This window comes from Ranitomeya imitator, chromosome 2 (genome assembly GCF_032444005.1).
Source record: "Ranitomeya imitator isolate aRanImi1 chromosome 2, aRanImi1.pri, whole genome shotgun sequence".
NCBI lineage: Eukaryota > Metazoa > Chordata > Amphibia > Anura > Dendrobatidae > Ranitomeya > Ranitomeya imitator.
Genome location: NC_091283.1, coordinates 304,289,994 through 304,314,990, shown reverse-complemented (window position 1 = coordinate 304,314,990; position 24,997 = coordinate 304,289,994). Strand labels below are relative to the sequence as shown.

Sequence of the window (24,997 nt, the reverse complement as noted above, 5' to 3'; positions counted from 1 at the left end):
TGTGGCCAAGGTTGGTTTAGGGGAGGGAATGGGTTGAGGTGTAGGCACCCGTGGAGTAGGGGCCTCAGATCCATATTGCCCATGCACTTCTGGGTTGACGTTAACTCGGAGCAGTTTACGGGGTGACAGCTGCCACCTCTCAAAGAACTCAAATACCTCATATGGGGTATTGGGGTGTGTGCATGCATCAATGAGGATCTGAATTGATCCTTGCACACGTAGCCTCACCTCACGGGGTAGGGAACAGAGGTACCGGGTTAGACTGCGGGAATATGCCTCCTCACCCTCATCCTGGGCAGCCCTGGACAGGTAATTCAGCATCCCCATGTCAACATGCCTCCTTGTATCAGAGGCAGGGATCTCTCGCCTTCGTCGACCACGGCGGATATGACAGCAGGCTGGGGGGAGCCCTGAAGATGAACAGTAGGGCTGCTGCTGTTGCCTGGTTCATCAAGGCTGCCGGGTGCTGGTGCAGCTGCTGGTACAGGTGGAGCTTGAGGGATGCAGCTGGAAGGCTGAGAAGATGAGCCAGCCACCTCTTCACCTTCCCCGACCGGATCAATAATGGCATCAGAATCCCACCCGGTCTCCCTCTCAGTGAAGTTGAACTGAGTTCTGTTAGGAAATTTTGGAAACAATTTTTTTTTTTCCTAGGAAGTTATAAGGGTTATAAGGGTTATAAGGGTTAAAATTTGACCAGCGATTTCTCATTTTTACAACGAAATTTACAAAACCATTTTTTTTAGGGACCACCTCACATTTGAAGTCAGTTTGAGGGGTCTATATGGCTGAAAATACCCAAAAGTGACACCATTCTAAAAAAATGCACCCCTCAAGGTACTCAAAACCACATTCAAGACGTTTATTAACCCTTCAGGTACTTCACAGCAGCAGAAGTAACATGGAAGGAAAAAATTAACATTTAACTTTTTAGTCACAAAAATTATCTTTTAGCAACAATTTTTTTATTTTCCCAATGGTAAAAGGAGAAACTGAACCACGAAAGTTGTTGTCCAATTTGTCCTGAGTACACTGATACCTCATATGTTGGGGTAAACCACTGTTTGGGCGCACGGCAGGGCTTGGAAGGGATGGAGCGCCATTTGACTTTTTGAATGAAAAATTGGCTGCACTCTTTAGCGGACACCATGTCACGTTTGGAGAGCCCCCGTGTGCCTAAAAATTGGAGCTCCCCCACAAGTGACCCCATTTTGGAAACTAGACGCCCCAAGGAACTTATCTAGATGCATAGTGAGCACTTTGAACCCCCAGATGCTTCACAAATTGATCCGTAAAAATGAAAAAGTACTTTTTTTTCACAAAAAAATTCTTTTAGCCTCAATTTTTTCATTTTCACATGGGCAATAGGATAAAATGGATCATAAAATTTGTTGGGCAATTTCTCCCGAGTACGCCGATACCTCATATGTGGGGGTAAACCACTGTTTGGGCACACGGCAGGGCTCGGAAGGGAAGGCGCGCCATTTGACTTTTTGAATGGAAAATTAGCTCCAATTGTTAGCGGACACCATGTCGCGTTTGGAGAGCCCGTGTGCCTAAACATTGGAGCTCCCCCACAAGTGACCCCATTTTGGAAACTAGACCCCCCAAGGAACTTATCTAGATGCCTAGTGAGCACTTTAAACCCTCAAGTGCTTCACAAATTGATCCGTAAAAATGAAAAAGTACTTTTTTTTCACAAAAAAATTCTTTTAGCCTCAATTTTTTCATTTTCACATGGGCAATAGGATAAAATGGATCCTAAAATTTGTTGGGAAATTTCTCCTGAGTACACCGATACCTCACATGTGGGGGTAAACCACTGTTTGGGCACATGGTAAGGCTCGGAAGGGAAGGAGCGCCATTTGACTTTTTGAATGAAAAATTATCTCTATCGTTAGCGGACACCATGTCGCGTTTGGAGAGCCCCTGTGTGCCTAAACATTGGAGCTCCCCCACAAGTGACCCCATTTTGGAAACTAGACCCCCCAAGGAACTTATCTAGATGCCTAGTGAGCACTTTAAACCCTCAAGTGCTTCACAAATTGATCTGTAAAAATGAAAAAGTACTTTTTTTTCACCCCAAAAAATTTTTTGCCTCAATTTTTTCATTTTCACATGGGCAATAGGATAAAATGGATCATAAAATTTGTTGGGCAATTTCTCCCGAGTACGCCGATACCTCATATGTGGGGGTAAACCACTGTTTGGGCACACGGCAGGGCTCGGAAGGGAAGGCGCGCCATTTGACTTTTTGAATGGAAAATTAGCTCCAATTGTTAGCGGACACCATGTCGCGTTTGGAGAGCCCGTGTGCCTAAACATTGGAGCTCCCCCACAAGTGACCCCATTTTGGAAACTAGACCCCCCAAGGAACTTATCTAGATGCATATTGAGCATTTTAAACCCCCAGGTGCTTCACAGAAGTTTATAACGCAGAGCCATGAAAATAAAAAATAATTTTTCTTTCCATAAAAATGATTTTTTAGCCTGGAATTTCCTATTTTGCCAAGGGTAATAGGAGAAATTGGACCCCAAATGTTCTTGTCCAGTTTGTCCTGAGTACGCTGATACCCCATATGTGGGGGTAAACCACTGTTTGGGCGCACGGCAGGGCTCGGAAGGGAAGGCACGCCATTTGGCTTTTTAAATGGAAAATTAGCTCCAATCATTAGCGGACACCATGTCACGTTTGGAGAGCCCCTGTATGCCTAAACATTGGAGATCCCCCACAAGTGACCCCATTTTGGAAACTAGACCCCCCAAGGAACTTATCTAGATGCATATTGAGCACTTTAAACCCCCAAGTGCTTCACAGAAGTTTATAACGCAGAGCCATGAAAATAAAAAATAAAAATTATTTTCTCAAAAATGATCTTTTAGCCTGCAATTTTTTATTTTCCCAAGGGTAACAGGAGAAATTTGACCCCAAAAGTTGTTGTCCAGTTTCTCCTGAGTACGCTGATACCCCATATGTGGGGGTAAACCACTGTTTGGGCACATGCCGGGGCTCGGAAGTGAAGTAGTGACGTTTTGAAATGCAGACTTTGATGGAATGCTCTGTGGGCGTCACGTTGCGTTTGCAGAGCCCCTGATGTGGCTAAACAGTAGAAACCCCCCACAAGTGACCCCATTTTGGAAACTAGACCCCGAAAGGAACTTATCTAGATGTGTGGTGAGGACTTTGAACCCCCAAGTGCTTCACAGAAGTTTATAATACAGAGCCGTGAAAATAATAAATACGTTTTCTTTCCTCAAAAATAATTATTTAGCCCAGAATTTTTTATTTTCCCAAGGGTTACAGGAGAAATTGGACCCCAAAAGTTGTTGTCCAGTTTCTCCTGAGTACGCTGATACCCCATGTGTGGGGGTAAACCACTGTTTGGGCACACGTCGGGGGCTCAGAAGGGAAGTAGTGACTTTTGAAATGCAGACTTTGATGGAATGGTCTGCGGGCGTCACGTTGCGTTTGCAGAGCCCCTGGTGTGCCTAAACAGTAGAAACCCCCCACAAGTGACCCCATTTTAGAAACTAGACCCCCCAAGGAACTTATCTAGATATGTGGTGAGCACTTTGAACCCCCAAGTGCTTCACAGACGTTTACAACGCAGAGCCGTGAAAATAAAAAAATAATTTTTCTTTACTCAAAAATGATGTTTTAGCAAGCATTTTTTTATTTTCACAAGGGTAGCAGGAGAAATTGGACCCCAGTAATTGTTGCGCAGTTTGTCTTGAGTATGCTGGTACCCCATATGTGGGGGTAAACCACTGTTTGGGCACACGTCGGGGCTCGGAAGTGAGGGAGCACCATTTGACTTTTTGAATACAAGATTGGCTGGAATCAATGGTGGCGCCATGTTGCGTTTGGAGACCCCTGATGTGCCTAAACAGTGGAAACCCCTCAATTCTACCTCCAACACTAACCCCAACACACCCCTAACCCTAATTCCAACTGTAGCCATAGCCGTAATCACAACCCTAACCCCAACACACCCCTAACCCTAATCCCAACTGTAGCCATAACCCTAATTCCAACCCTAACCCTAAGGCTATGTGCCCACGTTGCGGATTCGTGTGAGATTTTTCAGCATCATTTTTGAAAAATACGCGGGTAAAAGGCACTGCGTTTTACCTGCGGATTTACCATGGATGTCCAGTGTTTTTTGTGCGGATTTCACCTGCGGATTCCTATTGAGGAACAGGTGTAAAACGCTGCGGAATCCGCACAAAGAATTGACATGCTGCGGAAAATACAACGCAGCGTTTCCGGGCGGTATTTTCCGTACCATGGGCACAGCGGATTTGGTTTTCCATAGGTTTACATGGTACTGTAAACCTGATGGAAAACTGCTACGAATCCGCAGCGGCCAATCCGCTGCGGATCCACAGCCAAATCCGCACCGTGTGCACATAGCCTAATTCTAAAGGTATGAGCACACACTGCGGAAAACGCTGCGGATCCGCAGCAGTTTCCCATGAGTTTACAGTTCAATGTAAACCTATGGGAAACAAAAATCGCTGTACACATGCTGCAGAAAAACTGCACGGAAACGCAGCGGTTTACATTCCGCAGCATGTCACTTCTTTCTGCGGATTCCACAGCGGTTTTACAACTGCTCCAGTAGAAAATCGCAGTTGTAAAACCGCAGTGAAATGCGCAGAAAAAACACGGTAAATCCGCCATAAATCCGCAGCGGTTTAGCACTGCGGATTTATGAAATCCGCAGCGGAAAAATCCGCAGAGGACCAGAATACATGTGCACATACCGAAACCCTAACCCTAGCCCTAACCCTACCCCTAACCCTATTCTAACATTAGTGGGAAAAAAAAAAAATTTCTTTATTTTTTTATTGTCCCTACCTATGGGGGTGACAAAGGGGGGAGGGTCATTTATTATTTTTTTTATTTTGATCACTGAGATAGATTATATCTCAGTGATCAAAATGCACTTTGAACGAATCTGCCGACCGGCAGATTCGGCGGGCGCACTGCGCATGCGCCCGCCATTTTGGAAGATGGCGGCGCCCAGGGAGAAGACGGACGGACCCCGGCAGCATCGGTAAGTATGATGGGGTGCGGGGGGAGCACGAGGGGGGGGGATCGGAGCATGGGGGGGTGGATCGGAACGCGGGAGGGGTGGAACGGAGCATCGGGGGGTGGAACGGAGCACGGGGGGGGGGTGGAACGGAGCACGGGGGGTGGAACGGAGCACGGGGGGGGGGTGGATCGGAGTGCAGGGGGGGTGAGTGGAGCACGGGGGTGAGCGGACAAGAGCACGGGGGTAGCGGCGCACAGGACGGAGGGGAGCCGGAGCAGTGTACCGGACAGATCGGGGGGATGGGGGGGCGATCGGTGGGGTGGGGGCACATTAGTATTTACAGCCATGGCCGATGATATTGCAGCATCGGCCATGGCTGGATTGTAATATTTCACCCGTTATAATAGGTGAAATATTACAAATCGCTCTGATTGGCAGTTTCACTTTCAACAGCCAATCAGAGCGATCGTAGCCACGGGGGGGTGAAGCCACCCCCCCTGGGCTAAACTACCACTCTCCCTGTCCCTGCAGATCGGGTGAAATGGGAGTTAACCCTTTCACCCGATCTGCAGGGACGCGATCTTTCCATGACGCCACATAGGCGTCATGGGTCGGATTGGCACCGACTTTCATGACGCCTACGTGGCGTCATGGGTCGGGAAGGGGTTAAAAAGGTTGGAAATTTGACTCTAAATAGCATATGTGTAATGTGGTGCGATGTATGTACTTACGGTCTGACATCCATAATGCCAGGAGGTCGAAATAGATGTACTTGCGCTTGGTTGGTGCTGCATCCCCACTCCTGGCCCGCTCCTGACGTTCCCACCTGTACTGGTCGCGGATGCTGTGCCAGCGTCTCATAACATCTTCCACTGCAATGTCACACAATAATAATGTATTATGACATTGCAAACATTGGATAAACAAATTTATTGAGATTTTACATAGTCATGTTGCCTATTAACGTATAATTTATAAACAATCTATATTACTCATAATGAGAAAAAAAAACCCACATAATAGGATTTAAGGGGTTATTGAGAAAACGTGTTATTTTGTGCAGTTAATATGATTTTTAAAACATTAGAGATGTTACTTGTTTGTTATTTGTTGCTCTCCCTCACGTGGACGGTCCGCAAAATCACCAAAAAGTAGCCCACAGATCCTCCTCCATGCTCCCTCTTTTCCGGCCTGGTCGGAGTAATGTGCATCCATCCGGTCCCACATTTCAGGCCTTTCTTGGACCAGAACGATTAGTATCTCTACATTTATGAATGTAGACATGCTGCAGGACTCCGTGGAGGCGTTCTTCTGGGATGTCTGGAGCGCGTTTTGAGCTAATTAGCATGTCTAAGCTTCCTGATAATGGCTTGGCCCATTTCCTGTCACCTGGAAAAGTCTTGCGTATTTCTCGCAAGTGAGACGTGTGGTCCGTGTGTAGTACGTATTTTTCTCGCACCCATAGACTTGCATTGGCGTATTGTTGGGGGAATACGCTGAGAATCGCACCATGCTGCGATTTTCTCAGCCCGTAAAATACGGCCGAGAACTATACAGCAGATAGGAGCTGCCCTATAGAGAAACATTGGTCCGTGTGCAATGCGTTGTTTTTGCGCCTCTCACTCATCCATATTTCTCTCTAGTGTGACGCCGGACTTACATCACAGATCTTTAGATTTCTGGGTCAGGGAAAAATTATTTTTTTACACTAAAATATTTTAGATCTAAATTTTTCAATTTCACAGAGTAAAATGGAGCCACAATTTATACAGAAATTTGTCCCCAAACCCGAGGTCAGAAATGAGTGCACACGGCCGAGCTCCAATGGGGAGAGTCACTGTTTTGCTTTTGGAGCAGTACTTTGGCAGTCCTCGCTTGTGGGGGTTAATTGCAAAGCCCCTGAGGTGTGTGAAGACACGCAACCCCCTAAAGTGACCCCATTTCAGACAATGTACCCACCAGGGAAGTCATCTCAGGGTGTAATGGGCATTTTTATCCCACAGCTGTCACTGATTTATCACTTGACTGTGAAGATAATATTACATTTGTTCTGAGGCGCAGCGAGGGGCTCAGCTCAGGGGGAAACATCTGAGTGGGCTCCTAACCAGGTGTCATGGTGGTACCTCACCTGCCCTCAGCGCCTCCCTACTCACTATGGTCACCTTGCAGCTTCTCAGCATGTTGCTTCCATTAGGGGGATTGGCCAGTCTCTACAGGAATATAACCCTGCTGTGTCCTTCAGAGATTAGGTTCCCCAGCCTAGCCTGTGCCGGCAGGTCCTATATTAGGAGCTCCACCCACCGCTCTGCTGAATGTTGGTTCCTAGGCAGTTCATGCTGCTTGTGTCCAAGTTGTGTTGCCTGTTGAACCTCACACCTATGTCTCTGACTCTTCCATCAGCTGCTCCAGTCCTGGGGACTTCCTTGTAGTAGTACTTGGTGTCTTCCAGCTGTCCAGCCTGTCCTCTCCACCAGTGGCTCTCGTGAAGACCTGGTGGACACCTAGTTACACCCTCCAGGGTAAGCCCGGTGTTAGGACTGGCGGAACGCACCAAGACAGATGATATAGATGCGTTCGCAGTCCGGGGTCCACCGTGCAGGTGAAAACCTGCTGCTAGCAATTTGCAGACTATATGGCGGTACACTAAAGTATACACACGTGGGTTAACCTCACCCAGCGTGAAAGAAGCAATCCTGTTAAGTCACAGGACCGCGGTACAGCACCTAAAGCGCGAGCAAGTAGTCAGCGAACTCAACCCCAACTAGGATTTAAGTCCGGTTAGACCCTTGCTGGCACAACACCGCAACTGGGTGTGTAAAGAAACTGAATAACGATAAAAAGGCACAAGAGTGCATGCGGTGCCGCACTGACGAACGCCACTAACCACCCAGGCTTGGGTAAGGAAGTGCACGGCGCCGTACTGGCGGTCACAGCAACTGGACGCTGTAATGTGTGATTTGTGCTGTAGGCTAAGTCGGGCGCTAGATAGCAACCATACACGTTCCGCGAACAGACATTCAATAGGGTAGGGGTATCCAAGGACGACTTGCACTCACAACATACACACATTAACAATTGTAAGACAATACTAGCGCATGGCCGTGCGGTCATGCGCAGTTTATATAGCAGCAGCACAGGAAGTGGCTACAGCACTTTTGCCCTTCCAAGACCTGCCAAGAGGACCAATGGAATGTGCTGCAGAGCCTGAGCACATGACCCTCGATCTCCAACGGGAGATCTTACCCTGGGCATGCTCAGTGTGCGCAGACAAGGACTTAGTCCCAGAGAAGTCCGCTCGCTGCTGACCAGCACTGACTTTAATGGCAGAAGCTGAAGAAGCAGCAGTAACTCTCAGTACAGAGTGAGACTGAGCAAGACGCTGGGACCGATGTCTTTGCTGAGCAGGCTCCACTGCGGCTGGACAAGAATGGGAGACGGCCCGAGATTCCCCCTGTGCAGAAGCGGGAACTCGACCCCTAACACCCGGCCCATTGTGTAGTGGGTCCACATCCACCAGTGTTACACCAACTAACTTCACACCTCCCAACTTTGGAAGCACAGATCATGAGGGGCAGATTTTAGTCTCGCCCCAATCCATGCACATTTACCATTTCTTTCTGCCCTGACAAGAGGAGTTGTCAGAGGGGCGCTGGTAGAGAGGGAAATTCAGCAGACACCTGAAGCTCCAGGGTGGAGAGCACAGCAGAGCACTGCATACACTGAGGCCCCTGATCATGTGACCCCTGACTCCTCCCCTCCTGTGACCTCATCACAGGTCCTGTGCACACAGAAAAGCCATATATGTGAAGTGCGGCCCTGCGGGTTGAGGTAAGCGCTGGATATTCCCCATTACTGAGGGGGGACATTAATCCCTTCAGCATTGAGACTCCTTTGGTGTCGCTGTGTGGTGTGAGCAGTGATGTGGAGCTTACTCTTTACCACGTGGGTTTTTTTTGCCTTCCTCTGGATCAACATGTTAGGGCATGTTAGGTTAGGCTATGGGTGAACTAGATGGACTTATAGTCTTCCTTCAACCACTATGTTACTATGTTACACAGGCGTAGCTGGGGTTTTGGTTCAGGGGGTGTAGCTTCTGAGTGGCCCCTAACCAGGTAACCTTGATTACAACTCGGTGACGCCCCTTAAGGCCGGGATCACACACACGAGATACGGCCGAGTCTCACATAGTAATCCCCGACCCTGCCGCCTGCACTCCGGAGCGGAGCGTGCGGCTCCATGTATTGCTATGCGACCGCACGCTCCGGAGTGCAGGCGGCCGGGCCGGGGATTACTATACGAGACTCGGCCGTATCTCGCATGTGTGTGATCCCGGCCTAATACTGGAGGAGAACCTCAGCAGATGACCGCGCTGTTACTGAAAATAATCTCTATATAAAGACCAACATGGATATTACCGCCATATGGTCAGTGGTAGATACCAGCCCTACAGAACATATAAGAGATCACAGCACAGTTACAGATAATGTCTTACCGCTGACGTCCTTTCTGATGGAATCGAGCACATTTCTTGTCTTTTCCATCTGGCCCAGACCAACATGACAACTTCTTCCACCCAGGAGTCGTCTGCAGAGATTACAGCAAAGACACGTTTCACGCCTCATATTCGAGCACCATCACCATCTATCTCCAGCCTGCACAAACTCCTCATCCTGCTGATACCCCACTACTGAGCCGCTGCTGCCGTATGTGTCCCTATTACTGCACCTGATACCCCAATACTGAGCCACTGCTGCCGTATGTTGTCCCTATTACTGACCCTGATACCCCAATACTGAGCCACTGCTGCCGTATGTGTCCCTATTACTGCACTAGATACCCCAATACTGAGCCGCTGAGGCCGTATGTGTCCCTATTACTGCACCTGATATCCCAATACTGAGCCGCTGCTGCCGTATGTGTCCCTATTACTCCACCTGATACCCCAATACTGAGCCGCTGCTGCGGTATGTGTCCCTATTACTGCACCTGATACCCCAATACTGAGCCACTGCTGCCGTATGTGTCCCTATTACTGACCCTGATACCCCAATACTGAGCCACTGCTGCCGTATGTGTCCCTATTACTGAACCCTGATACCCCAATACTGAGCCACTGCTGCCGTATGTGTCCCTATTACTGCACCTGATACCCCAATACTGAGCCGCTGAGGCCGTATGTGTCCCTATTACTGCACCTGATATCCCAATACTGAGCCGCTGCTGCCGTATGTGTCCCTATTACTGCACTAGATACCCCAATACTGAGCCGCTGAGGCCGTATGTGTCCCTATTACTGCACCTGATATCCCAATACTGAGCCGCTGCTGCCGTATGTGTCCCTATTACTGCACCTGATACCCCAATACTGAGCCGCTGCTGCGGTATGTGTCCATATTACTGCACCTGATACCCCAATACTGAGCCACTGCTGCCGTATGTGTCCCTATTACTGACCCTGATACCCCAATACTGAGCCACTGCTGCCGTATGTGTCCCTATTACTGAACCCTGATACCCCAATACTGAGCCGCTGCTGCCGTATGTGTCCTTATTACTGCACCTGATACCCCAATACTGAGCCACTGCTGCCTTATGTGTCCTTATTACTGCACCTGATACCCCAATACTGAGCCGCTGCTGCCGTATGTGTCCTTATTACTGCACCTAATACCCCAATACTGAGCCGCTGCTGCCGTATGTGTCCTTATTACTGCACCTGATACCCCAATACTGAGCCGCTGCTGCCATATGTGTCCTTATTACTGCACCTAATACCCCAATACTGAGCCGCTGCTGCCGTATGTGTCCCTATTACTGCACCTGATACCCCAATACTGAGCCGCTGCTGCCATATGTGTCCGTATTACTGCACCTAATACCCCAATACTGAGCCGCTGCTGCTGTATGTGTCCCTATTACTGCACCTGCTGTGTGGTTCTCTGTGCCTTCTAAATTCTAAAGCAACGCTCTAGAATATAGTAATGCCAGGTGCAAGTGCCCTAGAAAGCACCCAGATTTTCCCCCTAGAAAGTACGGTAATAATTCCCCCTGTGTACCCCTTTGACAGTCACAGTAACCTGAGTTTGCCTATAATAATAAGTGCCCACTTTATAGTTTATAATGTCCCGAGACTCACCCCTGTACAGCTCCCCTATGCAAAGTGTGATGCTCTCTTATACACAGTATAATGCCCCCTCACTGTATATATACTGACCCCTTAGTATCCCCCAAACGGTTTGATAGCTCCAACCGTGTATCTCCACAATATATGATGGCCTAAAGACATAATGATAGGTAATTTAGATTGTGAGCCCCATCGGGGACAGTGATGATAATGTGTGCAAAACTGTAAAGCACTGCGGAGTATGTTAGCGCTATATAAAAATAAAGATTATTTATTATTATGGCCCCCTAGGTAGCCTCCATATAGTATAATGCACCAGATAATCCTCAATAAAGTCCTCAATATAGTGTAATGCACTCCCCATAGGCAGACTCTATATAGTATAATACACTCCCCATAAGCAAACTCTATAGTATAATGCAGTCCTTAAAGGGAACCTGTCACCAGTTTTGGCCTATATAAGTTACTGCCATCACCTTTCAGGGCTGATATACAGCATTCTATAATGCTGTATATCTGCCCCCAACCCGATCTGTAAGAGAAGAAAAAGACCTTTTATTATAATCACCTGTACGGCAGCCCAGTCTGAGGGATGTCACAGGTCAAGGAGCCTCGGCATCTGCGCACTGCAGTACTTTGCTCTGCCCTCAACAGGGCAGATAAGTACTCCTGAGCAGGAGCGCGATGTTGGGGAGCCTGTGTGGATGAAGCAGTGATGCATCATCCACATGAAGCAAGCAGGAGAACGGTTATCATAAGAAGATGGGAGGCGCTGGGCCAAGAAGAGTGACACCCCTCGGACGAGACTGCCCTCACAGGTGAGTATAATAAAAGTTATTTTTCTTCTCTTACAGGTTGGGTTAGGGGCTATACAGCATTATAAGATGCTGTAGATAAGCCCTGAAAGGTGATGGCCGTAATTCTTATCGGCCAAACCTGGTGACAGGTTCCCTTTAATATAATGCACCCCCATAGGCTGCTTCTATAATATATTGCAACCCCAAATATAATGCACCTCCATAGGCATCCTCTATAGCATTTTGCAGCCCCTAATATAATTCACCCCTATAGGCAGCCTCTAGCATAATGCACCCCCTAATATAATGCACCCCCATTGGCAGCCTCTAATGCACCTTCATAGGAAGCCTCTATAGCATAATTCAGCCCCTAATATACAGCACCCAATAGGCAACCTCTATAGCATAATTCAGTCCCTAATATAATGCACCCCATAGTCAGCCTCTATAGCATAATGCAGCCTTTAATATAAAGCACCTCCCATAGGAAGCCTCTATAGCATAATTCAGCCCCTAATATAATGCACTCCCATAGGCAGCCTCTATAACATAATGCAGCCTTTAATATAATGCACCCCCATAGGCAGCCTCTATAGCATAATGCAGCCCCTAATCTAATGCACCCCCAGAGGCAGCCTCTATAACATAATGCAGCCCCTAATATAATGCACCCCCATAGGCAGCCTCTATAGCATAATGCAGCCCCTAATATAATGCTCCACTATAGGCAACCTCTATAGTATAATTCAGCCCCTAATATAATGCACCTCCATAGGCAGCCTCTATATCATAATTCTGCCCCTAATATAGGGCAGCCCCCATAGGCAGCCTCTATATCATAATTCAGCCCCCATAGGCAGCCTCTATAGCATAATTCAGCCCCTAATACAATGCACCCTCATATGCAGCCTCTAGAGTATAATTCAGCCCCTAATATAATGCACCATCATAGGCAGCCTCTATAGCATAATTCAGCCGCTAATATAATTCACTCCTATAGGCAGCTTCTATAGCATAATTCAGCTCCCAATATAATGCACCCCCCATAGGCAGCCTCTATAGTATAATGCAGCCCTTAATATAATGCACCCCCATAGGCAGTCTCTATAGCATAATTCAGCCTTTAATATAATGCACCCCCATAGACAGCCTCTATAGTATAATGCAGCCCTTAATATAATACACCCGCATAGGAAGCCTCTATAGTATAATGCAGCCCTTAATAAAATGCACCCCCATAGGCAGCCTCTATAATATAATGCAACCTTTAATATTATGCACCCCTATTGGCAGCCTATATAGCATAATGCAGCCCCTAATGTAAAGCACCCCCATAGGCAGCCTCTGTAGAACAATGGAACGTTTAATATAATGCACCCCCATAGGCAGCCTCTATAGCATAATGCAGCCCCTAATATAAAGCACCCCCATAAGCAGCCTCTATTGCAGTGTTCCCCAACTCCGGTCCTCAAGAGCCAATAACAGGTCATGTATTCAGGATTTCCTTAGTATTGCCCAGGTGATGGAATTCTTGCCTTTCCAGGTAATGCAATTATCACCTGTGCAATACTAAGGAGATCCTGAAAACATGACCTGTTGATGTCTCTTGAGGACCGGAGTTGGGGAACACTGCTCTATAGCATAATTCAGCCCCTAATATAATGCACCCCATAGGCATCCTCTATAGCATAATGCAGCCTTTAATATAAAGCACCCCCATAGGCAGCCTCTATAGTATAATGCAGCCCCCCATAGGCAGCCTCTATAGCATAATTCAGCCCCTAATATAATGCACCCCCATAGGCAGCCTCTATAGTATAATTCAGCCCCTAATATAATGCACCCCCATAGGCAGCCTCTATAGTATAATGCAGCCATTAATATATTGCACCCCCATAGTCAGCCTCTATAGCATAAAGCAGCCCCTAATATAATGCACCCCCATAGGCAGCCTCTATAGTATAATTCAGCCCCTAATATAATGCGCCCCCATAGGCAGCCTTTACATAATTCAGCCCCTAATATAATGCACCCCCATAGGCAGCCTCTATAGCATAATTCAGCCTCTAACATAATGCATCCTCATAGGCAGCCTCTATAGCATAATTCAGCCTCTAACATAATGCACCCCCGTTGGCAGCCTCTATAGTATAATGCAACCTTTAATATAATGCACCCTGTGATGCAGTGACCCCTGTAACAGCTAATGGGCGCTGTGTGTGCGCTTCAAGATGCACTTGGAGGCACAATTCTGATGGTGAATTAGGGACTTGCATTATTGAAAATGGCTGGTATGTTTCTCTGCGCTGTAAACCCAAAATGATACGGTTATGCTGGGACTTATAGTTTCACAAATTTTTGTGTGTTTACTTATAAGGGGGGGCTTATGGGGTTAGTCAAAGAGCTGGGTGGGAATTGACTAACCACACATGCACCGCCCATCCATGGGGGGTGGTTACAACCATATAATGTGACTGAGGTCTGGTCACATTGTCAGAGTGTATGGACCTGAGTGGTCTGTGTTGTTGGTCCTGAAAGAGGTCAGGTCTATGTTGGAAGCTCCAGCGAGTGGAGACTTCCTGAAGAGCACGTGGAGAGACCGTGGACCTGGATGGTCGGTGTTGGAAGCTCCTGTGAGTGGAGACTTCCTGGAAGCACCTGGTGAGACCATGTACCTGCAGAGTCTGAGACAGCTTCTGTGTTGGCGAAGCCAAGACTCACAAGGAGTCAGCTTGTGGAGCGGAGCTCCTGAGAAGTAACCCCGGGTATGGGAAAAGAACTACTGTATATGCACTGACAAAGGACAGTTACTGAACTGCGCGGTCACTCGGTGACTGGAGAGAGACAGGCTTGACTAATGAATGCTTTGTAAATCCATGCGTGATGAAGTAATGGACTATGTGTAAGCCGTTGATATGCAACCTGGCTTACGGAGCGGTTTATGACATTTCAATAAACCATATGGACTGTTTTGTGTGAAAAAAGCTGTGCCTGACTACGTTAATCCACTGCCAAGCGAGTGTTGCCCAACACAAACAGTAGGCGCAACGCCACAACCACCATAGGCAGCCTCTATAGTATAATGCAGCCCTTAATATGATGCACCTCCATAGGTAGCCTCTATAGCAGTGGTACCCAGCCTTTTTGACCTAGAGAGCCACATTCAGTACTGAGAGAGGGTCGCGAGCTTCATTCAGCTCTTGACAGTGGGTCGCGAGCAACATCCTGCTCCTGTCCCCCTCAATGTAGTGTCAAGCAAAGCCCCCATTACGGGTTCAATGATAACCCAAGCTTTTCGACAGAAATAATTCCAAAGCATTACACTGAGATCCAGGGGTTACCACAATGCCCCAATTCAGTATTCTCCCATCAAGGACTGACAACACACTGTGGCATCCAGCTTCAAGAACCTCTAACAGGTAATCCTCCATACCTAAAACACCTCTAAACCCCTAAGACCAGTATATGTGAATCCAGATGTGCTCTTCTGTGCAGGGCTACCCAAAAATTCACCATTTTTAAATGTACTCTTCACACCTGTTTGCTGGACCTGGAGCTAATGTATCAAGCTGGCAGACAGTCGCGAGCCACAATTCATGGGACCGCGAGCCACATGTGGTTCCCGAGCTACAAGTTCGGGACCCCTGCTCTATAGTATAATGCAGACCTTAAAATAATGAACCCCCATAGGCAGCCTTTATAGCATAATTCAGCCCCATTGAAAAATTGAACCAATACTCCCCTTTCTTCCTGGTTCCTCCGCTGCTCTGAGCAGCTGCTCTAGGTGGTGATGTCATTGTGACCCCCTGTCAGTGTCGGCAATAGTGATATCAGACGCTGAGAGGGGGATAATGGGAGAGGGACCGTAACGCTCCTTCTCTCATCAATGCGGTTAGCTGTATCGGAATCTAGCCAATACAGTTGAACTTGCGATAACGGGCATGGGGGGCCCGCTGATGGCACCAGGCCCCCCGCCTGCTCAAGAGCCCCAAAGCGGCTGGGCGGCAGAGCTGGGAGATCGATTGTCCCTGCACTGCTGCAGAATGTAACTGTATGGGCATGCTGTGCACGCCAATACAGTTACAGTAGCGTAGCTCCGGGTGGGCCCCTTCAGAGCACGGGGCCCAGGGTGACCACTCCCTCTGCCCCCCCCGGTAGCTACACTACTGCATAACAGCTGTGGACAGAATGCGGCTTAGCTGGTTCCCAAGCCCACATTAGATCCATTCAGACAACTGCAGGATGAGAGGACAGAAGCCTAAAGAAGTTCTCACAAAATGCAATTATTTCTCTCCTGGTTCTGTTCCAGCACAATAGTGTAGATACTAGTGATGAGTGAGCCGCTCTCCACTACACGATCCGGCATCGGGAGCTCGGACAGGCTTGTTACTGGAGTGAGTATCGCAGGTGATGGAGAGCCATGCTCCAGTTCCCAGCCAATAAACATGCGGGGATTGCCCGCCATACACGGTAATACCGTAGCCATGTTGGCTACTGGCGTTACTGTGACTGTCCGGCTGCATCACATCATCTATACAGTGTGCACAGCCAATTTTTTGTACAATACTTTGACTTTTCTTATGGCATTGTAGAGTTTGAGGACCTAATCTGAGAGTTCTGCACCACCCATGTACCGATTGTAATCCAAGTTACAATCTGGCTTTGGGACTTGTGTTGTGGTACCACGAACAGTGACAAGGGAGCTGTTGTCACGGTGTATGGTGGTGCAGATAAGGACATCCCTTTTGTCCTTATAATTGACCACCAGCATGTTGTCGCTGCATTGGGCTCGGCTTTCGCCTTTTCTCTGCGTTTGCCCATTTAGTGGCTTAGGCAGGTCTCTCTGATTTTTTTCGCATGGTGCCGCAGGCAACTTTACCTCTCGCAGAGAGGGTCTTGAAGAGGGGGATGATGTGAAAGTTATCAATGTGGAGGTGATAACCCTTATCCAGCAGTGGGTGCATCAATTCCCACACAATTTTCCCACTCACCCCCAGGTAATCTGGGTGTCTTTTCCCTTGTAGACCCTAAATCTGTGTGTTTACCCTAGGGTACTCTCGTACAATTTGTACAGTTTAATTCCATACCTGGCCCTTTTACTTGGCAGGTATTGTTGAAATTTTAGCCTCCCTTTGAAATGAACCAGAGATTCATTTATAGTGATGTCCCATTGGAGGTTGTACGCCTCAGCAAATTTTCTACTGAAGTGTTCAACCACTGGCCTAATTTTATATAGATTATCAAAGCTTGGATCATCTCGGGGAGGACACTGCGCATTATCACCATAATGCAACCATTTTTGGATCTCTTCAAATCGTGTACTTCTTATGGCCATACAGAATATTGGTACTGTAGAGAATATCAGTACTCCAGTATTGCCGAAGCTCTGGTTTTTGGATTATGCCCGAATGCTGCACAATTCCCCAAAATGTCATCACCTCTGCTGCATCTACAGGGGCCCATCTGATGTATGATGACGTGGGATTTTGGGTGAAAAATAGATGGGCATACAAGTTTGCCTGGGCCACCATAAGATTTATTATTTTTTCACTGAAAAAGAATTTAAAGAATTAAATTTCAGTGAGACCAGTGGTGTCAAACTGGATTCCTTAGCTGCTGATCAAATCCGGAATAATGGGCTGATAATTTTCGGGAGATGCAATCTATATAGGATTGATTGTTGGAGGGGTTGCCTGGGTCCTAGGGTGCCTTGTTGGGGTTCATTCCTAACTAGATGAGGAGGACTAAAGGAATGTGGAATCTTCCTCACTGGCTGAATCCGTCTTGGAGGCAAGGAAAGCGTATGCCTCCTCTGGTGAATACCGTCTTGACGAATGGGCCATTTTTATTTTATCTTTCAAAAACCCTGGGGATGTCTGTGCAAGTGGTGCTTTACACGTGTAATGTGTGGAGCTTGTGTATAGGATACTATTTATTAAAAAAACAGCAGGTAAAGACTCCAATATCCATAGGTGTCCCTTCTAATTGGTGGAAACTGTCACCTTTAATAATCCTCAGACAGTTCTGACAAACACAGAAAAGTGCCCCCTTATGGAGGTGACAGAAAGTCTGTTTAGTCACTTTTTTTTGTTTCAAATAGATTTTTATTAAGAATAACAAGATAATTGACATGTTACATTCTCATTTTCATTGCAAAGTTTTCCCCTTCAAACAACCCCCTTCAATCCCAACGTCCCCCGCCCCCACCCAACAAGACAGCTCACCTTGCTTAACAACTCCATCATTAAAACCGTAGAGTAACTAATCCCTCAGCCAATAATGTAAGCCACATGTTACATTGCCTTCAATTTGGGACCCTAATTCACTCAATTTCTATAATACCCCTATCCCATGGCAATCCACGGAGACCATAGTTTATTGAACACTTCAACTTTCCCTCTCTTCTTATAGAACCCCTTTTCCAGTGCCAGGCCTTGTTTCACATACTGGAGGAATTCTATTCTTGAAGGCGGTTCTTCCCTGATCCAATTTTGCGCTATTACCTTTCTAGTCATGTACAACAGTCTGGCAATAGCTATCTTCAGGTTGTTATCCACTCCAATCTCATCCACGCATCCCAACAAGCACACCACCGGGTCTCTTGGCACCGTGCATCCATACGCACCTTCCATACGACTCAAAACTACCAACCAAAAGGCAGCCAGTCTCGGACACGTCCACATCATATGAAATATATCAGCATCTGTAGATTTACACCTCGGGCACTCAGAATCATCACGCAAACCTGCCTTATATAGCACTATTGGAGACCTATAAACCCTATGTATTACATAAAGCTGTGACAGCCTATACGGTTCGCTCAGTGACAGTCATGGGACACATTCTAGCACCGATTCCCAAGTCTCGTTATCCATTGGACCCAGATCCCTCTCCCACTTAGCTCTCGCCATTATTGGAAACGCCAATAGGAAAGTATATAACAGGTCTTTATACAAAGTAGAAATACCCCCCCAGTAGTCCCTTCATTATACACATATTCTAGCACTATATCCCTTTGAATTCTAATACCTCCGTCCCTATTCTGAGCTCCAAAAGCATGCCTCATCCGCAAATACTGATATTCCCCCGCAGGCCCAAGACCAAATTCCGCCTGCAATTGGGAAAAGGATTTCAATTCATTTCGCTCAACTATTTGATACACGTACTGAATCCCTTTGACCTGCCATTCTGTCAATACCCCCAACGCCTCAAACTCCTGTAAATTATTGTTATGCCATAGCAGTGAGAATCTAGTCAAGTCCGTAATCCCACGTATATGTCTCAGCCTACCCCACAGCCTACATATCAACAATACAGTCGGGTATAATTTCCCCAGAGCCCCCAGGGATCCATCCTCCAAACATTGTACCACTGGCCTTCTTTTTGTCACCGCTTCCATCAACTGCTGTACCGCTCCAGATGACCCTTCATGCGCCCAGCCCTTTAGATGCTGACTTTGGACTGCAAGAAAATATATTTCAGGGTTAGGCAGTGCCAGGCCCCCATATTCCTTGGGTCGCTGAAGTGTCTCCAGTTTGATACGCAGATGTTGTCTCCCCCATATCAAATTCCTAAACAGAGAGTTAATCTGTCTAAATTTCCCGCGTGGTATCCAAACTGGCGAATTATGAAGAATATACAGCATTTTCGGCATCAGAATCATTTTGATAAGACTTACTCCAGTTTATCTTTAGTCCTGACACCGAGCTGAATCGTTCAATAATCCCAATGGCTCCCTCCAAGGACGCAACCGGGTCAGCCAGAAATAGCAGAATGTCATCCGCATACAACGCCACCCTTTCTTCAGTCATCCCATACTTAAACCCAGACACCTCATCAGTCCGTCGAAGCTTAGCAGCCAGTGGTTCCACAGCCAGAGCAAATAGAAGAGGAGAGAGCGGACACCCCTGCCTCGTCCCTTTAGCTAATTGTATGGTCCGTGATAACTCCCCGTTCACCCTGACCCTGGCCATCGGCATCGAGTACATCAGCCGAATCCAAGATACGAACTGCGGGCCAAACCCCATACTCCGCAACACTTGCCAGAGATACCCCCACTCCACACTGTCGAACGCCTTATGGGCGTCTAAAGATGCAATGACTCTCTGGCCACATTTATCGGATCTGAGTTGCAAATTCATAAATAGCCTCTGTAAGTTGATCGCAGTGGACCTATCAGGCATAAAGCCAGACTGGTCTGAGTGCACCAGGCCGGAAATGACACTCGTCAACCTCATTGCCAACACCTTAGGCAGGAGTTTAACATCTATAGTGAGCAAGGAGATTGGCCGATATGAATCCGGCTGTCTCAAGTCTTTCCCCTCCTTAGGAATCACCACTATTATGGCCTCTCGCATGGATGCCGGGAGACTTCCTCTACTCCTAGCCTTCTCTAGGACCGCCTTTAATCTAGGGATCAGCACTTCCCCCAAATTTTTTTAAATTTCGGCAGGAAATCCATCTACACCAGGTGCCTTTCCATTGGCCATAGATTGCAATGCCCGACCAACTCCTCCTCCGTGATGGGAGCCTCCAAGTCCTCTCTATCTGTCTCACTCAGCCTCGGGAGCTCCAATTCCTCAAGGAACGCCACCGTGCCCTCCATCGACCCATCCACCCGAGAGGAATATAAGTCCGCATAAAAATCCGCAAAAACCTCTAAAATCTCTGGAGTCCCAGAGACAGCCACACCACTCCCTGACACCAAAGAATGGACAAAAGAAGTATTTCTCTGGGCAGAAGCCACCAGCGACAGCATATGACCCACAGATTTGCCCTCCTGATAATAAGCCAGGTTCATGAATTCCCTCTTCCTTTCAGCCTTACCCAACAAAACTTCTTCCAGCTGACTCTGAGCTGCCTTTAACCTCCTCCCATCCTCCGGACTACCCATTATTACTATCTCATCCTCAGCTATCCTCAGCCCCTCAATCGCCAACCTCTCTGCTTCTCTCGATTTCCGCTTACACCTGCTAATATCCACAAACCTCAGCCCTCTTAAGTACGCCTTCATGGTTTCTCACACAGTAAGAGTGTCTACACTAACCTCATTTATCTCAAAAAATTCCACCAACTCCTGCTTTATCTTTTCCAGATCTATACTGTGCAGCCAATTAGGGTGAATTTTCCACTCCCTCCTGCTCCCGGTCTGTGTCCCCACCGGTCGAAAACTCCACCTCAACTGGACTATGGTCTGAGAGAGCCCTAGGCAAATATCTCACATCCCCTACCATCGTATCCAGCAAACGGTTACCCAGCGCCAAGTCGATCCTGGACAAAGTACCATGAGCTGGTGAATAACATGAATACCCCCTTTCCCCAACATGTCTAACTCTCCATAAATCAATCATACCTACTTCCCGAACATAGGTCCCAAACGTAGTGATATGTCCCACCGTCCTATTCTGGGAGTCTTTATTTTTATCCCAAAAGTCATCACATATACTAAGATAACCAATAATTAAAAATGGTAACGGACCCCAACGCTCCACCCTCTCCAGCACCTCTCTTATTTTCTTGCTTGAGTATGGGGGCGGAATATACATTGCCGCTATACACATCAACACTCCATTTATTTTACATTTCACCACCACATACTGACCATCCACATCCTCCTGTACCATTACCTCTTTATACTGCACCCCCACAGGTATTAACACAGACACACCCCTAGAGTACGTAGAGAAAGTAGAATGATACGCCCTCTGTATCCAGCGCCTATTCAATACATTCACCCTCTCCCGCACTAAATGTGTCTCCAGCAGGCATATCATTGAGACCTTCTGTTCTCTAACATATTGCAGACTTGCCGCCCGCCGGGTTTTATCCGCCAGACCTCTCACATTCCAACTCAATATTTTTCTTCGATCCCCCATCATGTGGCTCATCATCCCTCATAGTATCCAGTTTCCCAAGTATGAGCTGTCCAACCCCTCCCCCCCTGCCCCCTCCCAACCTAGCCCCCTAACCCCCCCAATGTAACGCATTCTTCCTCTCATCAAGAGTGGGGCTCCACTGCCCACTGCGAACACTCTCCCTTACGTAACCCTCTCCGTTCGCGTCCCGCTGCCATAACCATCAGAATTTCCCCCAACTGTTCGTTTTATTGTATCCTAACATTCCAACTTATATGAACATGTAGAAAAAGTACCCAGCATAGCCGGCATTTATAGTACCCGGCATAGACCTCCTCCCCCCTACTTAGTAGACGGTACTGTCCCCTCCGGCCGGTCCCTCAATATGGCCCAGCAAAACCCTCAGCAGTTGCTCAACTCTTTAACCAATGCTAACAAGTGCAAAACCCTCTGCCAGCGACAGAGAAAACAATTCCCAACCGGATCTCGCCGAAATGTCAGTCGCCCATCCCCTTAAGCTTTTTCTCATAAGTATCAATCCACTGGGTATCGTCCTCTGGTGTAAAAAAAAAAGTGGGTCTTATTAAAAGCCACCAGTCTCAGCTTTGCGGGAAACATCACTGAATACTACACTCCCAGCTCCCTCAGTCATCGCTTGACTCCAGTAAACTTCATCCGCTGCTTCTGAACTGCAGCGGAATAATCCGGATAAATGGCGATTTTTTTTGGGGGGAAAAAACACCTATACCCTATTTCCACTCTGATTCCTCTAGCTCCAAAAGTGGAGACTCAGATACACGGGACTCCTCCTGCTCTTCTTCTGACAATGGAAGCGGAGGTCGTCATTGCTTTCCCCTAGACAAAGTCGACGCACTAGTGGAGGCAGTAAGATCGTCTATGGGGGTGCTGGATCCTTAAAAGAAAATATCCCTTTGAGGAGGAGGCATCTACTTCATGGGATAAAGCCCCCAAACTTGATGTTGCGGTGGCTAAGGCCTCAAAGAAGTTTGCACTACCTTTTGAGGCTATGGGTACCCTAAAGGATCCCCTTGATAAAAGAGCTGATACCTTTCTTAAAGGGGCCTGGGAATCAGCAGGAGGATGTTTAAGACCAGCAATAGCAGCTGCATGCACCTCTAGGTCCCAATGATTTGGGTTGATAATTTAGAGAAACAACTGAGGGATGGGGTGTCCAGAAATAAGGTGCTAGACTCTATCCCTATGATAAGAGGGGCAGCGGCCCTTCTAGCAGACTCTTCGGCCAACTCGGTTAAACTCGCATCTAAATCAGCAGCCCTTTCAAACGCAGCTCGTTGAACATTATGGCTAAAGAGTTGACCGGGTGATTTGCAAACCAAGCAGAAACTTTGCTCGATCCCATGTGAAGGCAAATTTTTATTCGGGGAAACTCTGGATATCTTACAAAAAGCAGGGGACAAGAAGAAAGACCCGAGGGAGCAGAGCAGATGGGATGAAGGGAAAAGGAGAGATAGGGGGTTCCTTTTTTTGGCAATTCCACTTGAGAGAAAAAAAACTCCCAAGTGACAGCTCCTCCAGGGTGGGAGGGAGATTGTCTCAGTTCCTCCCGGCCTGAGAAAAAATCTCAACCAGCCCCTGGATACTGAGCTTAATAGAATCGGGGCTTCGGATAGACTTTATTTCCCTTCCTCCCCAAAATTATGTACTAACTCCGCTGAGGTCCTCCCCCCCAACCAGGGCTGCCACTAGGAATTTTGGGGCCCCATACTAACAAAATTTTTGGGGCCCCTTCAGACTCCGCCCAGGCTCCACACCAGCCCCGCCTCCACCACTCCAACCTTCCACAGTCCTACCAGTCTCTCTTGGAAAAACTCCACTTCTGCACCATGTCCTCGACAATCACACATTTACAGCAGCTTTTGTTTTGGCCAAAAGATTTTTTAGTCTGTCACCATGACAAGGCCCACTCCTTTTGCCGAGCCCTACTCTGCTGTAACTTACTAAACATTTGTGAAAATATCTAATACAATTTAGGTATATTTGTATTTATTTTTCTGTGTTTAAAATGACCAATAATATCACATACAAAGGACAAATACCACCGCACCATGACCAGACACCATATTACCAACACATAGTGACCTATAATACCACATACAAGGGACAAATACCGCCACACCATGTCCAGACCACATATTACCACCACAGTGACCGAACAATATCACATACAAGGGCCAAATACCACAGCACCATGTCCAGATCAGATATTACCACCACATAGTGACCTATAATACCACATACAAGGGACAAATACCAACACAACATGACCAGACCACATATTACCACCACATAGTGACTGAATAATAGCACATAGTAGTATATTGCCCAGTTACGTAGTATATTGCCCAGTCACGTAGTATATTGCACAGCAACATAGTATACAGCACGGAGCCACGTAGTATATTGCCCAGTGACATAGTATACAGCACGGAGCCACGTAGTATATTGCCCAGTGACGTAGTATACAGCACAGAGCCACGTAGTATATTGCCCAGTGACGTAGTATACAGCACGGAGCCACGTAGTATATTGCCCAGTGACGTAGTATACAGCATGGAGCCACGTAGTATATTGCCCAGTGACGTAGTATACAGCACGGAGCCACGTAGTATATTGCCCAGTGACGTAGTATACAGCACAGAGCCACGTAGTGTATTGCCCAGTGACGTAGTATACAGCACAGAGCCACGTAGTATATTGCCCAGTCACGTAGTATATTGCCCAGCCACGTAGTATATTGCCCAGCCACGTAGTATACAGCACAGAGCCACGTAGTATATTACCGAGCCACGTATGTCACAGGTTAAAAAATAAACATACTCACGTAACGATCCGAGGGCCCCTTGTAGTTGAACATACTCACCATTCTGGTCGCTGCTCCTCAGCGTCCCGTCTGTCCGCCTCCTGGGATCCAAAGGCGCTGTGCCGATGGGTGCACGGCTGCCGCCATCTTCCGTTCCCAGGATGCTTTGCGAAATTACCCTGATGACTTAGCGGTCTCGTGAGACTGCTAGATCTTCTGGGTAATTTCGCAAAGCATCGCTGGGAAAGGAAGATGTCGGCAGGCGCGAGCGGACAACGGAGGGCGAGTATAGCAGGTTTTTTTTTATTTTTTTTTTACTATTTTTAACATTACTTTTTTTT

General features: G+C 47.4%; 2 protein-coding genes across 2 annotated transcripts in view; one reads left to right on the top strand and one right to left on the bottom strand.

Moving 5' to 3' along the window:
- The window catches only part of LOC138666962 (oocyte zinc finger protein XlCOF22-like), a 38,505-nt gene extending 32,602 nt beyond the window's left edge, over nt 1–5,903 (bottom strand). Inside the window, exon 1 of the mRNA XM_069755169.1 lies at nt 5,771–5,903. The gene's annotated coding sequence lies outside the window, so the exon portion shown is untranslated. The remainder of the gene's footprint in view (nt 1–5,770) is intronic.
- Nucleotides 5,904–8,813: 2,910 nt separating this feature from the next.
- LOC138666953 (oocyte zinc finger protein XlCOF7.1-like) overlaps nt 8,814–24,997 on the top strand; it is a 46,008-nt gene continuing 29,824 nt past the window's right edge. Inside the window, exon 1 of the mRNA XM_069755157.1 lies at nt 8,814–8,867. The gene's annotated coding sequence lies outside the window, so the exon portion shown is untranslated. The remainder of the gene's footprint in view (nt 8,868–24,997) is intronic.